Source organism: Pinus tabuliformis, chromosome 9 (genome assembly GCF_031772625.1).
Source record: "Pinus tabuliformis cultivar Carrire ecotype Pingquan chromosome 9, CPIR1, whole genome shotgun sequence".
NCBI classification, from domain to species: Eukaryota; Viridiplantae; Streptophyta; class Pinopsida; order Pinales; family Pinaceae; genus Pinus; species Pinus tabuliformis.
Genome location: NC_142307.1, coordinates 1,345,280,851 through 1,345,295,398, shown reverse-complemented (window position 1 = coordinate 1,345,295,398; position 14,548 = coordinate 1,345,280,851).

Sequence of the window (14,548 nt, the reverse complement as noted above, 5' to 3'; positions counted from 1 at the left end):
AACAAAGCTTTTTGATTTCTGTTGATTTACATTTTCATTGCTGCTCTTTTATGGTTACAACTGATCAGTGTTTTCTGCAGGTTTTCTTAGGCAACCCGGGGCAATTTTTCACCTTTTCTTTTTATAACTATTGGCATACGAGATCATCTTGTCTTTGTCGTTGACTCTTGTTTTCTGAAGTTTGATTTCCAGTACTGTCATTTCCTTAAGTTGTACATTTATTGTCTGCTCTTAGATATCATGCTATTCATCTGTTAACAGTTTCTTTCTATAATCAAATAACTTTATTAGGAACCAGAATATCACTCATTATAGCTTGATTTAGTTTGATTTAGATCTCACATTGCTTGACTTGTTCATGATTGTTTCTCACAGGGTAAATTAAGCTGAAAGGCAAAAGGTCAAGAGAGTTAAAGTAGAGTGATTAGTTTCTTTAATGCAGTTTAACTTCTTTTAGATTTCACATTGCTTAACATTTCATGATATCTTTTCACAAGGAAGATTGAGTTGAAGAGTTGAAATAGTGTGGATTAGTTGTTCTTACTTTTAATTGAATTTAGTGTAGATTTCACTTTCATTTTCATTCAGCAACAAAGATACTGGGCCGATGTCATTAGTTCATTGTTTGATGTCTTTATTTCTTTTTAAGAATTGATTTCATTGCAGTTATTTTAAAGCTTTCTTTCTTTTAAGTTTTGAAAAACCACTTAGAGATCACCATAATCATCCATATTTCACTTGCTTTATCACCTTTTCATCATCTCACATTAGGGAAAGATAAATCCAAAAACAAACTTAAAAAACTAAAAACGACAAAAGACTAAGGAAATGGTTATCTAGTACATATAGTACACTTCACTTCGTCAGTTTACGAACCCCGGGTTGACATTTTAAAGTAGCAATTTAGACCTCACTAAATTGACCAAACATTTTGGCGCCGTTGCCGGGGAAGTGAAATTAGGTAGCCAAATTCTTAAAAAAAAAAAGATATAATAACAAGAAAATTTCAAGGAAGGAAAATTAATAACCTCTCAAAGTATGCTCTCCTCTTGCACCTAGAGTGATCTGGAGGATCAGAAAAGAGAAAGTTATTGGTTTAATAGTTTCTTAAGTATGCTCTCTTCTTGCACCTAGAGTGACCTGGAAGATCAGAAAAGGAATTGTTACCTCGACTTGAAGAAAAAATAAAAATGACATGCATAGAGCAAGAGATTCTAGGGGAAGGTTTTTAGCTAGGGCTAAGAGTTCGATTTTTACAAGTCCATCCACTTCAAGGGATAGACAAGAGACATCTTCATCATCTCCAACCCACACTCCTAGTCCTAGGGTCCCTGGAATTCAAGAAGCAGTAGTTGACTCACCCACACCATCTATCAAGTCTGAATTAGGAAGAGACCCTTTCCTTCCTTCCACAGGAGGACAAATTGTAATTGAAGAAGTAGAATCACCTGAGGAAGAAGAGGGAGGAATTCCTCCTCGTTCACCATTAATAAAGGAACCAGAGGACTCTGAAGTCTCTAGGGAAACTATCATGACAGAGGAACGAGTAAACGGATTTGGTAGAGGTAGAGGAGGTGGAGGAGGAAATAATGGAGAAGGTAGAGGTAACATTGGGGGAAATACAGATGGAGATAACTCATTTGGGTTTCCTATAGTTGATGAAGACTCTCGAGCAACCATGAAAAACATCTCACCATCTGGCCTCCCAAACTTTCATGGGATAAGAAATGAGGACCCTGAAACATTTCTATTTGAGTTTGAAGTCGTGTGTCAAACTTATAATTATTTGGAAGACTCTCAAAAACTCAAACTGTTTCCTTCAGCATTGAAAGGAGCAGCTTTGAAATGGTTCATGGGGTTACTCCCTCAATCCATTAGGTCTTGGAATGACATGAAACAAACATTTTTGGATATGTACCTGGACTATTGTATGCCCACCAATCACAAGGATGAGGTATTCAAAATGGTGCAAGGAGAAGATGAAAACTTGGAAGATTTGCTTGAAAGATTCCAATACAACCTGAAAAGAGCAAAAATGAGTAATGTAGATTAGGATACCTTAAAAGCCCTTCTATTAAAAGCCATCAGAGATGAATGGATAGATATTTTGAACATGATGGGGAAGGGAGATATATCTCAACTTTCACTCAATGATATAGCTGAGCTATGTATCCATCTCTCAAGGGGAAAATCTAAAACTAAAAAGGGGCCTAGATATCTTTCTCTCATTAGAGCAAATAAATCTGCAACTGGTTCAGTAAGTAGGGCTGAGATTGGCAATATGCTGGATGAATTCAAAACTGATATCTTAGGGAGTCTTAGTGAACAACTAGACACCCTTAAGATACATAATAAGCAGAAAGCAGAGGCCGAGGCTTTGGCCATCTTTTACCCAAAATGTTGAAAAAAACATGCTCTAAGGGAATGTCCCTTGGATGCAAAAGTTGTAGACACATGTGTAATTTGTTCAGAAAATCATGAGACCAAGGATTGTCCTTCAATCCCTGGCCTTAAAGCTGTCTTTCAAGAAGATCCAAATACAATTGAGTCTCTCTGTTTTGTGGCAAGGAGACCTTGGCAAGGGCAACAAAATCAAGGGTTTAACAACTCTATGAACTTTCAAAACCCACCAAATTGGAATCCTTGGCAATCTTGGTCCCAATCTCAAAATCCTTTTCAAACATGGGCACAAGGTATGCAAAATCCTTATGGAAGATTTTCTCAATTTTATCAATATCCTCCATCTTTTCCAAATCAACAAGCTTTACAATTTCCAAATCAAAATCCACAATTATCATTACCATTTCAACAACAACAACCTTCTCAATGGAATTCAAATTCTCAACTCTTGCTTCCATTCCAATAGAAGTCAAATCAACTTCCTTCCCAGCCATTGCCAAACCCCAATAATAAAAACCCTCAAAATGCTTATATGGTAGAAGGACAACAATTTCCTACCTATATGATTGTTCCTCTCAATGATGTACAACTCAGATCTGGTAGAATTTTAGATAAGCCTTCTATAGATGCCAAAAAACAAGACATTTTTGAGGAAGAGTCTCTTGAAGCCAATAAAGGTTCTGAAGCATCTCTTTAAAACCCAAACACTCAAAAAGAAAAAGAGTTAACCCCCACAACTCCCATAGTTGAGCAACCTGCATCTTTATCCACACCTCCTTTTCCTGAAAGATTACAAATTGACAAAGGAGTGGAAAAACAAATTTGGTTGCCTGACTATAATTTTCTAGATGAATTGAAGAATGTCTGTATCAAGATTCCCTTGTTACAAGCCATTAAAGAGATTCCTATTCTAGCAAAAACAATAAAGGAGTTGAGCCTTAAAAGACCAGGAAAGAAACCAAGAGACACAAGAAGAGTCCACCTGGTAGGAAAAATTGCAGATATCATGATGGGTAAAATTACCATGCAGAAGTATATAGATCCCAGTAGTCCAATTGTCAAAACACATATCAATGGAATTGAAATTCCAAATACTTTGATTGATTTAGGGGCTGCTATCAACATTATGAGTAGACAGACTATGGAACAGCTAAAACTTCCTCATCTTCTCTTTACACCTACTTTACTGCAACTTGCAGATCGATCAATTATCAAACCAGATGGTGTATTAGAAGACATTCCAGTCTCCTTAGACTCTTGGGAATATCCAGTCGATTTCATGATTTTAACTCCCAAGAGTAATCTAGGAGGACATCCTCTTATTGTAGGAAGACCTTGGCTAGCGACAGCTGATGCTTTTATCAGTTGTAGGTCTGGGGATATGTATATTTCAGATGGTAATTCAACAAAGAAGTTCAATCTGTATCCTCCAGCAAAGGCAATAACAGAAATAGAAGAAGATGAGTGGGTCGATGATGAAGATACTATACAACCTGTCCTTACCATTTCTGAGATTAGTGAAGATAGTCAAATTCTAAACACACTAGAAAACTTTGGAACACTTTCAGAATATGACTACACACAATTTCAGTTGGATGCCAACATTGAGTATCTATCCTCTAGACAGATGTCTCTTTTCTCTATGGAAGAGTTTGGTAGTTCCACCATTGAGATCCTTCCAGGGAAAACATTGAATATCAACATAAACTTGGAAAGATCACAACAAGAAAAGTTAACCAAACTCTTGCAAAAGCATTCTACTGCATTTGCATGGGAGTATACCGATATGAAAGGTATTGACCCTAAGACTTGCATTCATCACATCTACATCGAAGAAAACAGTAGACCAATTAGACAACCTCAGAGAAGGATGAATCCAAACCTTAGGGAGATAGTGAAAGAAGAGCTCCAAAAACTACTCAAGGTAAACTTCATTTATCCAATTTCAAATAGCCGATGGGTTTCTCCCTTGGTTATAGTACCTAAAAAGAATGGTAAATGGAGGGTTTGCATTGATTACAGGGAATTGAACAAAGTAACTTTGAAGGATCACTTTCCTCTACCCTTTATTGAATAGGTATTAGATACTTTAGCAGGCAAAAAGTATTTTTCATTTTTGGATGGTTTTAGTGGCTATAATCAAATTCAGGTAGCACCTGAAGATCAGGACAAGACCAAATTTCCCTGTCCATGGGGAACTTTTGCCTACCGAGTACTTCCTTTTGGATTATGTAATGCACCTGCCACATTTCAAAGGGCAGTACTAGGAATTTTTTCCGATCTAATCCATGATTGTGTAGAGGTCTATATGGATTATTTTACAGTTTATGGTAATTCATTTGAAGAGGCATTAGAAAATTTGGAAAAAGTCCTTATAAGATGTAAAGGAACAAATCTTTCATTAAGTCATGAAAAATGTTTTATGATGTTTACTGAAGGGATTGTTTTAGGACATCATATTTCGGGAGATGGGATTAAAGTTGATAGATCAAAAGTTGAAGTCATCTCCAAGTTACCTATTCCAAATTGTCAAAGAGATGTTAGAAGTTTTCTTGGATTTACTGGATATTATAGAAGATTTATTGAAAACTTCACCAAGATAGCATCTCCGCTCTTCAAATTACTTACAAAAGACTGTGAATTCAATTGGGATCCTGACTGTCAATCTGCATTTGAAACTTTGAAAACAAGAATATCTGAAGCACCCATTTTGAGAGGACCAAATTGGAAACTTCCTTTCCATATTTCTACAGATGCTTCAAATACAGCTCTAGGAGTTGTATTGGGACAAAAGGATTTAGTTCCTTATGCCATTTACTACACCAGTAAAAATCTGACTCCCACTGAGTTAAATTAAATTATAAAGAGTTCTTAGTTGTTGTTCATGCAATCAATAAATTTAGACACTATATAACTGGCTATGAAACTTTTGTCCATACTGATCATTCTGCAATTAGATATCTAATGAAAAAACCTGTTACTAATGGCAGAGTTACCAGATGGCTCTTACTTTTACAAGAATTCAATATTACCGTGTTGGATAGACCAGGGAAACAAAATACGGTAGCTGATTTCTTGTCTAGAATCCAAAATACTAACGAAGATTCTCCTGTAGAGGATAAGTTTCTAGATGAATATTTGTTTGCGGTAACTACTAAAACTCCTTGGTATGCAAATATTGCTAATTATTTGGTTACAGGGAAACTACCTCCACATTTATTTCCTAATGAAAGGAGAAGAATTATTCAGGAGAGTTCGAGCTATTCATGGATTTCTAATTAATTGTTCAAAACAGGGCTAGACTGTGTGATCAGAAGATGTGTTCGGGAAGATGAAATGCCTGACATCCTCAAGGCATGTCATGATGAGCCATGCGGTGGGCACTTCGTTGACAAGAGGACAGCTTATAAAATCCTTTCTTTAGGATATTATTGGCCTTCTCTCTTCAAAGATGCAAAACAATATGTCAGGAGGTGTGACAGCTGCCAAAGAGTTGGGAGACCAACTCTTTCAAATGAAATGCCATTACAGCCACAGGTACTCATCGAACCCTTTGAAAAATGGGCTTTAGATTTCATTGGACCTATTAATCCACCATCTAAACAAAAGAAGTATATATTGGTTTGCACTGATTATGTTACTAAATGGATAGAAGCCAAGGCATTGTCTTCTGCCACTGAAAATTCAGTTGTTCAATTTCTTTTTGAGGATATTTTTACTCGTTTTGGTGTCCCAAGAGAAATTGTAACAGATCAGGGAAGTCAATTCACATCTAATTTGATGGAGAAGCTGATGGAAGAATACAAAATCAAGCATAGAAAATCTACTCCGTACCATCCGCAAGCAAATGGCCAAGTGGAGTCTACAAACAAAGTCCTTGAGAACATCATCACCAAAATTGTTCATCTACATAGAAGAGATTGGGCAGAAAGGCTTCCTGAAGCCTTATGGGCCTATAAAACTACATGGAGGAATACAACAGGACATTCTCCCTATGAACTTGTTTATGGGAAAGAAGTCCTGCTCCCCATTGAGTTTCAAGTCAAGACTTTCAAGATGGCAGTTCAGTTGGGGATGAATCTATCAGAAGCCCAAAAGCACAGAATGGAGCAGCAGAATGAGCTAGATGAAATAAGACAAGATGATATTTTAAGGACTGATCTAGTTCAGCACCAAAGAACTAAGTGGCATGACAGATATATCAAAGAGAAAAAGTTTCAAAAGGGAGATTGGGTGTTACTGTTTGATTCCAAGTTTAAAGACTTCAAAGGAAAATTTCAGACTCATTGGCTTGGACCATATGAGATTGACGAAGTCTTTAGCAATGGAGCAGTTCGAGTCAAGACCATTGATGAGTTTCAAACTCCTCTCATTGTGAATGGCCACCGATTGAAAATTTATCATAAGCCACTCTCAAAAGAGGAATTTGTCAAAATGTTTCAAGAAAATTCTGCAATGAGGCTGGTGGAGAGGAATCCTTCTCCTCCATCAGCCTAGTCTTTGTTTCTTTCAGTTGAAAAAAAAAAAAAAAAAAAAAGGAAAAAAAAAAAAAAAAATTCTTTTGTATAAGCCTGAAAACCAATCATAGATTGGCAGTCTTATACAGAAAATGTAGAGTGAAAATCAGGGGCACCTGAAACTATATTTTCCAAAAAAAAAAATCTCTCTCTCTTTCCATCTTCACTCCACCTCATTTGCCATTTCAGTTCATCCATCTCATTTTCATCTCCATCTTCACTCCACTTCATTTCCATGTCATTCCACTCATTTCATTTCATTCCATCAATAAAAGTCCCTCTCAGGACTATTTTATTTAGTTAGTTCTTCTCTAACTATCTTTGTGCAGTTAAAGGGGTGTTGTCTTAGTTTCCGCAGCTGGAAACCATTTCCGCAGCCAGAACCAGTTTCCGCAGCCAGAAACGATTTCCGCAGCCAGCATCACTCTGTCTTTACAGCCAGCATCACTCTGTCTTTACAGCCGGCATCACTCTATTTTCAAAAAAATCACAGTCAAAGGTTAGTGTCATCATCACCAAGTGCAGCAAAGACATGGGGCATCTTCAAGATCAAAGAACAACAATGGGTCAGAAGCCTTAATCAAGAAATGATAAACTTCCAAAGGTATGATCAAAAATCTCTACCAAATAACAATTCAATGTCATTATTATGCATAGTTATTAAACCATGGCAAGTTCCACTAAATGCAATGATTTGATACGGCAAGCCCCATACCACTCCTCTTCCACGATGTCATTCCACACACCTTATTCATTTCTAACGGTCCCATGATCATTCTAAATTTAAACTCGAGATGGACTGCTCTCCCATTTATTGGTCGTACTTTTGAGACGTGACCTACTGTACTACGGCTCTCCTTCACCATAATTTCCGCAGCCGTCTGCTGAGACGTGTGCGCAAGTCATCCGATCCAAAAGGACTCAGCCGTTATTCTGCCCATTTATCACTTCACTCCCGCATGCATTCGATGTTGAACTCGTTACTGTTGCTTACCCTTTACTCCCTCGGTACTCATACCATTCCCTGTTCTCCATTTCCGCTGCATCCACTACAGCTTGCTCCAAACCCTGGCTACAGTCACCACATACATCCTGAACTTCGATTACGGCCACTCCAGTTACCCTAAGAATCCCGTAATCAGCCCATTTTTTCCTGAACCTTCATACGCAGTAGAATTTTCAGTCGGAATTTAAAGCCGAGAATGGGAAAACTACTAAGAGCTGAACCGGAAGGACCAAAATACCTGGAGGGTTATCCTCAAACGAAGGAGTCGTTGAAGAAAGCAAGGTGGCTGAGATTCATTCAAAAGTTCAGGGGCTATAACAAAGAAGTGACTAAAGCCTTTGCACGGTCCTTTAATGGACACGCAGTGGAGATAGGAGACTTAAAATTTACAGTGACCGAGGCCACAATAGCAGCTGCAACAAGTCTTCCACAAGAAGGTGAAAGGTGGTTCAAAAACAGAAGTGTGGACGATCAAGGATGGAGAATCATGCTCCAAAACCCAGGTATGGATACCTCTGTATTTACAAAAGGAATCCCTGTGCATGCAATAAAAGAAGAATGGTCCACTCTGTTATTACTTATCCAGAAATTTATCACATGCGAGGGTCATTTTGGTTCCATGTACATGTATCATGCCAGGCTAATGATGAATTTTATGGAAGGTTATACCCTTAATTTGCCTTATTTTCTGTTATCAAGCTTGAAGAAAATGAGCTCTACTGTTCAAAAACACGTAGGCAATATTGAACCCCATCTTTACCATCACGGGTTCATAAAAATCCTTATTGAAGATCAGATGAAAAACACTAAGGATACTTGGGAAAAGTTTTTGACAAGAAACCACTTCCAAGAACTGACTGAAGCCTCTGGAAGCAGTTCCCCAAAAATTCCAAAGAGAAGTAGGAGGAAAGAAAAGAATATTACAGCCCAAGACTCTCCTACAATAGACATTCAGGAAACTATTCAGAAAGAAGAAGAAGAGGGAGCTAAAAACAAGAAACAAAAGAAGGACAAAGGCAAAATAACCATTCAAGAAACCTATCCATCCCCTGAACCATCCATAGAGGAAGATTCTCAAACTTTGGCAGAAAGATTAGTACATCTTCAAGCTGCTGCCATAACAAAGAAACAAAAAGGAAAACAGAGTGCACAGGAAAAGAGCACTAGTCCACACGTGAGGAGGAGCAGTAGGCTAAAAGGAAAGAAGAGTGTAACCCAAGAAAAACAATCACACTTTATTGATTTAGGTGAAGAAACACCTGAAAAAGCTCCAGCTCAGCCAGACATTGAGTCAAGTCCTCCACGTGATGAAAGCCCTTTTCAGCCAGAAAGAGAGGACAGTCTTCCTCCTCCACCAAATTTTGATTTTGATCCTAGCCCAAGAAAGACACCTGAAGTAGATCCTAATCAGCAAGAGGTATATAAATACCTAGAGTCCTTGGAACAATCATCTGCAAGACCAAGCACCACCTTGCCACTTGATGCACAAGTACAGTCTTTAAAACAGGAAGTGTTTGAATTGGAAGTCCTAAATAGGCACATCAAACAGGAAAACGAAGCACTTAAAGAGCAGAGTAAGGTAGACAAGATTGTCCATGATAACACTATGCTCCATTTAGGACTGTGGCAAAAGAAGAACAGGAAGCTGAAGAAAAAGTATAAAAAGTTGAGCAGGGCATTGATTAATCTTAAGTTCAAATGTCTAGTCAAGAAACCAAGGACCATTTTAGCATCAAAGAGAAAGAGAAGAGGGCTAGATGTTCTTGCAGAAGCCTCAGAGCATATGGATTAAGGGAAAATAACTAAGTTTTGGTTGCATGAGGGCATGCAACACCTTCACAGTGGGGGTATGTTGAGCCTCGAACCTGCACCTTCCTATACACCCTCTCAGCCTTCTTTTTCCACTCATTTCATCCACCAAGTTGATTAAATCATTGTATTTTAGTTTAAAAAAGAGATTTTGACATGGTTTTCTAACTACGCTGATGACTGTTGTTTGGTTTAGAATTTTGTTCAGACAACTGCGGAAGCTTCTCAGTTTCCGCAGCCGACACAGGTTTCCGCAGCCGACCCAGGTTTCTGCAGCCAGCACAGGATTCCGCAGCCGTTTTGTCAAACACCATGCTACAGGTGTCCTCTGAAGAAACGAGCCACATGGGCAAGTTACAGGAGTCAAGGACATGGAACGTGTCCCTCCAGATCATCCAGCACGCCCATAAAAGCCCGCGGTCAAACAAGGGGCAAAGGATAGTCAACGGAAGTGTTCAGCGGTGGCACGGCTCTGAGTAGCTCTATTTTTTAGCACGTGAAGCTACGTGGCACAGTCCTTAGCCACAAAGACATCTTGGTAGCGTGAATCCAACAGCCATACCTCTCAGATTTAATAAACATGATGACAGTTACCTAGATCTGGGCTGAAGAGGATTTACGTGTCTCTGGCAGCGTGGTTAATAGTGCAGATTTAGTTAATTTGTTTAGCTTTCTTTCCTTATAAATAACGCGTCCATGAACGCTGTAAAATTTAATCTCTTGTAATGTAATTCGAAGTTGTTGTATTTCCCCACTGCACTTTTACGTTGCTGTTTAATATATGAGAAGACTGGTTTAAACTTAAGCTTGTAGTTGTTCGTTGAATCGGCTGAAGTGGCAGAGGGCCCCTGCTCACTAAAGCCTTGTACAGTTGTCCTTTAACTCTTGCATTACTTTTTTTTCCTGTTCATGTATATTAGCTGTACAGTTGTCATTTAAATGCTGCATTTTATTTCATCATGTATATTAGTTGTACATAACAAAGCTTTTTGATTTCTGTTGATTTACATTTTCATTGCTGCTCTTTTATGGTTACAACTGATCAGTATTTTCTGCAGGTTTTCTTAGGCAGCCCGGGGCAATTTTCACCTTTTCTTTTTATAACTATTGGCATACGAGATCATCTTGTCTTTGTCGCTGACTCTTGTTTTCTGAAGTTTGATTTCCAGTACTGTCATTTCCTTAAGTTGTACATTTATTTTCTGCTCTTAGATATCATGCTATTCATCTGTTAACGGTTTCTTTCTATAATCAAATAACTTTATTAGGAACCAGAATATCACTCATTATAGCTTGATTTAGTTTGCTTTAGATCTCACATTGCTTGACTTGTTCATGATTGTTTCTCACAGGGTAAATTAAGCTGAAAGGAAAAAGGTCAAGAGAGTTAAAGTAGTGTGATTAGTTTCTTTTATGCAGTTTAACTTCTTTTAGATTTCACATTGCTTAACATTTCATGATATCTTTTCACAAGGAAGATTGAGTTGAAGAGTTGAAATAGTGTGGATTAGTTGTTCTTACTTTTAATTTAATTTAGTGTAGATTTCACTTTCATTTTCATTCAGCAACAAAGATACTGGGCCGATGTCATTAGTTCATTGTTTGATGTCTTTATTTCTTTTTAAGAATTGATTTCATTGCAGTTATTTTAAAGCTTTCTTTCTTTTAAGTTTTGAAAAACCACTTAGAGATCGCCATAATCATCCATATTTCACTTGCTTTATCACCTTTTCATCATCTCACATTAGGGAAAGATAAATCCAAAAACAAACTTAAAAAACTAAAAACGACAAAAGACTAAGGAAATGGTTATCTAGTACATATAGTACACTTCACTTCGTCAGTTTACGAACCCCTGGTTGACATTTTAAAGTAGCAATTTAGACCTCACTAAATTGACCAAACAATAGGCATGAAGGGGAACATGTCGAGTAAGGTTCCAGGTGAGATGGAACGTGATTGGGAAATGAACACAAACATAACAACAAGCAAGAATGAAAATAATTGCAGGGTAAAGAGACTGTATAACACATTTTTGGCCTCAATCAGGGATTCATCTAAACCCTAGATCTATTAGTCACAAGAAAATGGTTGTTGTGGACATGATTAAGTAATATAACATCCCAATGGGCGGGTTGGGTCCATGAGAATAATGGAGAGGCATGTGCAGCCAGGAAACTGGCAAGAAGGGATTTATCTTAACCCCTTACTATACCTACACGTATACTTATATACTACATACATGATTATGTTGATGGATCCTTCTTTCTTTCATACTTGATTATGCTTTCAAAGTAACTATGTTGATGGATACCTATATATTTCATATGTGACTATGTTGATGGATACTTGTATGATGCATCCATGATTACACTGTTGGAGAGTGGTATATTATAGATGTGCTTATCTTGATTGGTGTATATGTTTATACCTATGAAAATACAATTATTGCTGACAAGGTTGTCAAAGGTCATTCGAATGAAAGGATGACTACTCAAATTTAACTCATGATATGGATGGCACGAAAATATTCCCACTGTAATGGGGAACTCATTGGGTGCAAAGAATTTTTTTCTAATTTATAATTATGTGAACATATCTTTCATATCATGCCCATGCCAAGTTTAAAAACATGGGAAAAACAAATGAGGCATTATGGCTTGGTTCGCATACATGGGACAAGTAGGTCCCTTAACTAAAGGCAACGCAGTGATATTCCATGAGAGACAAGGTGGTATCTAGATTATTGTGATATTGTGTAATATGATATGTCATGTGTATATGTGTTTTTGTTGTACATGTGCATGTGTCATGCATGGGAATAGGGTAAAGTTGTATTATGTGCATTGTGTCATATCATGTGTATAAGTATGTGTTTTACAAATGTGTTCAAGATAGGTAAGTGTGGAACTGTTTGGGCCTATGTGTTGTGTTTTTGTGTCAGGACAGGAAGGTATGAGACTGTCTAGGCCTGTGTGTGGTGTTTATGTGTCGGGACAAGAAGATATGGGACTTTTTGGGCTTGTGTGTTGTGTATGTGTAAAAGTGTTCGAAACATACATGTATGGGACTATCTAGGGCCTTATATTATGTAGTGCTACACAATTAAGTATGGGGTTGCCTGGACCTACCCAAAATTCTTATCAACAGAAGACTACCTAGGTGGTAATGCCCATAATTGTCGGATTGTGGTTGGGCTTAAGTGCTCATCTTGAGGTTGATGAGTCACTTAATAAATTTTAGGTCAAAAAAAGAAGAGAAGAGAAGGCACTAGAGCAATCTAGTGTGTGTATGTGGTCAAAGTGAAGAGAAGGAACAAGATGCTTGCCGACAGACAACTAATCTTGTGTGTTTACATGGTCAAAGTGAAGAGAAGGCACTAGATGCTTGTCGACGAGAAACAAATCTGGTGTGTGTACAAGGTCAAAGTGAAGAGAAGGCACTGGATGCTTGGTAATGGAAACCAATTTGGTGTGTGTACATGGTCAAAGTGAAGATAAGGCACTAGATGTTGGCCAATGGGCAACCAATCTAGTGTGTGTACGTGGTCAAAGTGAAGGGAAGGCACTGAGTGCTTGCTTGATTGGCTACCGATTCAGTGTATGCAAAGCAAACAGAAAGAAGTAAACAAATATAAGTATCAATATTTCATGACTTTTGAGATTTAGTTGTATGAAATTAAATTCAGTATTCTGATTTATGATGGTCGGGATTATGAGCTAACCTAATTTGGCTATAATATGAATGAAAATAAATTCTAAGTTCACCTCACGAGTGAATTGTTGATGAAATTTGACTTAAAATTATTGCATTTTCTTAATAATGGAACTTATGGAGTCATATGTACTATGATGCAGGAAAGCATGAAATTACCCAAGTGGGTGGAGGGACTTGGCTGCAAGATAATTAGTGCAGTTGAAAGACATCAAATTTGCAGTGGAACAAGGATTAAAGATTTCAAGTATGGATCCATTGCAATACACTTACACCAATTATGTCAATTGATTACCATGAAGCATGCTATGACCATATGGTAGCTTTGAAGGCAAGGATGTGACTTGAATTTGAACTCCTTATGATGTGAGGAAGCCTTGCCAAGGGATGGATTTCCCTAGCGACTAAGAAGAAGAGAAGGGGATGCTTGAACTTGGAAGTTGGGTGACCACACGGAGAGGGGTAATAGGATTTCTCGAGGGACTTAGAAGAAAAGAAGGGAAGGACAGAAAATGAGTTGGGATTCTTGGCCATGATCATGGTTGATTGAAATCAGAAGAAAATTGGTGTTGTATGGGGAAGAAATGAGCTAGGAATTGTTCATTGATGGAACATGAGTACAAGGGAAAACAATGTTGGATATTGGAGTCATACTACCCTTCAAAACAATGGAAAGAATCCAAGTTGAATTTGATGTGGCAAGAGCACCAAGAAATTAGAAAGATCCACAGAAAGTGGTTAATCCAATTAAAATTTTGATTTATAATTCCCTAGTTGTTGGGCATGCAATTGTAAATGTGTGACATGTAATTATATGTAATTCTTGTAAAGATTTGTAACTATAAATCTCCAAGGATAGTATGCAGTTGTCTTCTTTCTTTATAGTGCTTCTTTGTGTATATGGATAGAAAACATCGAGGATGGTTTTCCCCCAAAGGGGAGGGGTCTGTAACAACCCAACCATGGATGACTATATTTGGCTATGTAATCTCATCATGTAATTGAATTATTAAAAAATTAGATGGGTTGAGTGAGGAACACGGATTCCAAGAGCTCTAGGGAGGTTAGTTGCTTGGGAATTTTAGCTTACTTGTTGAAGGGA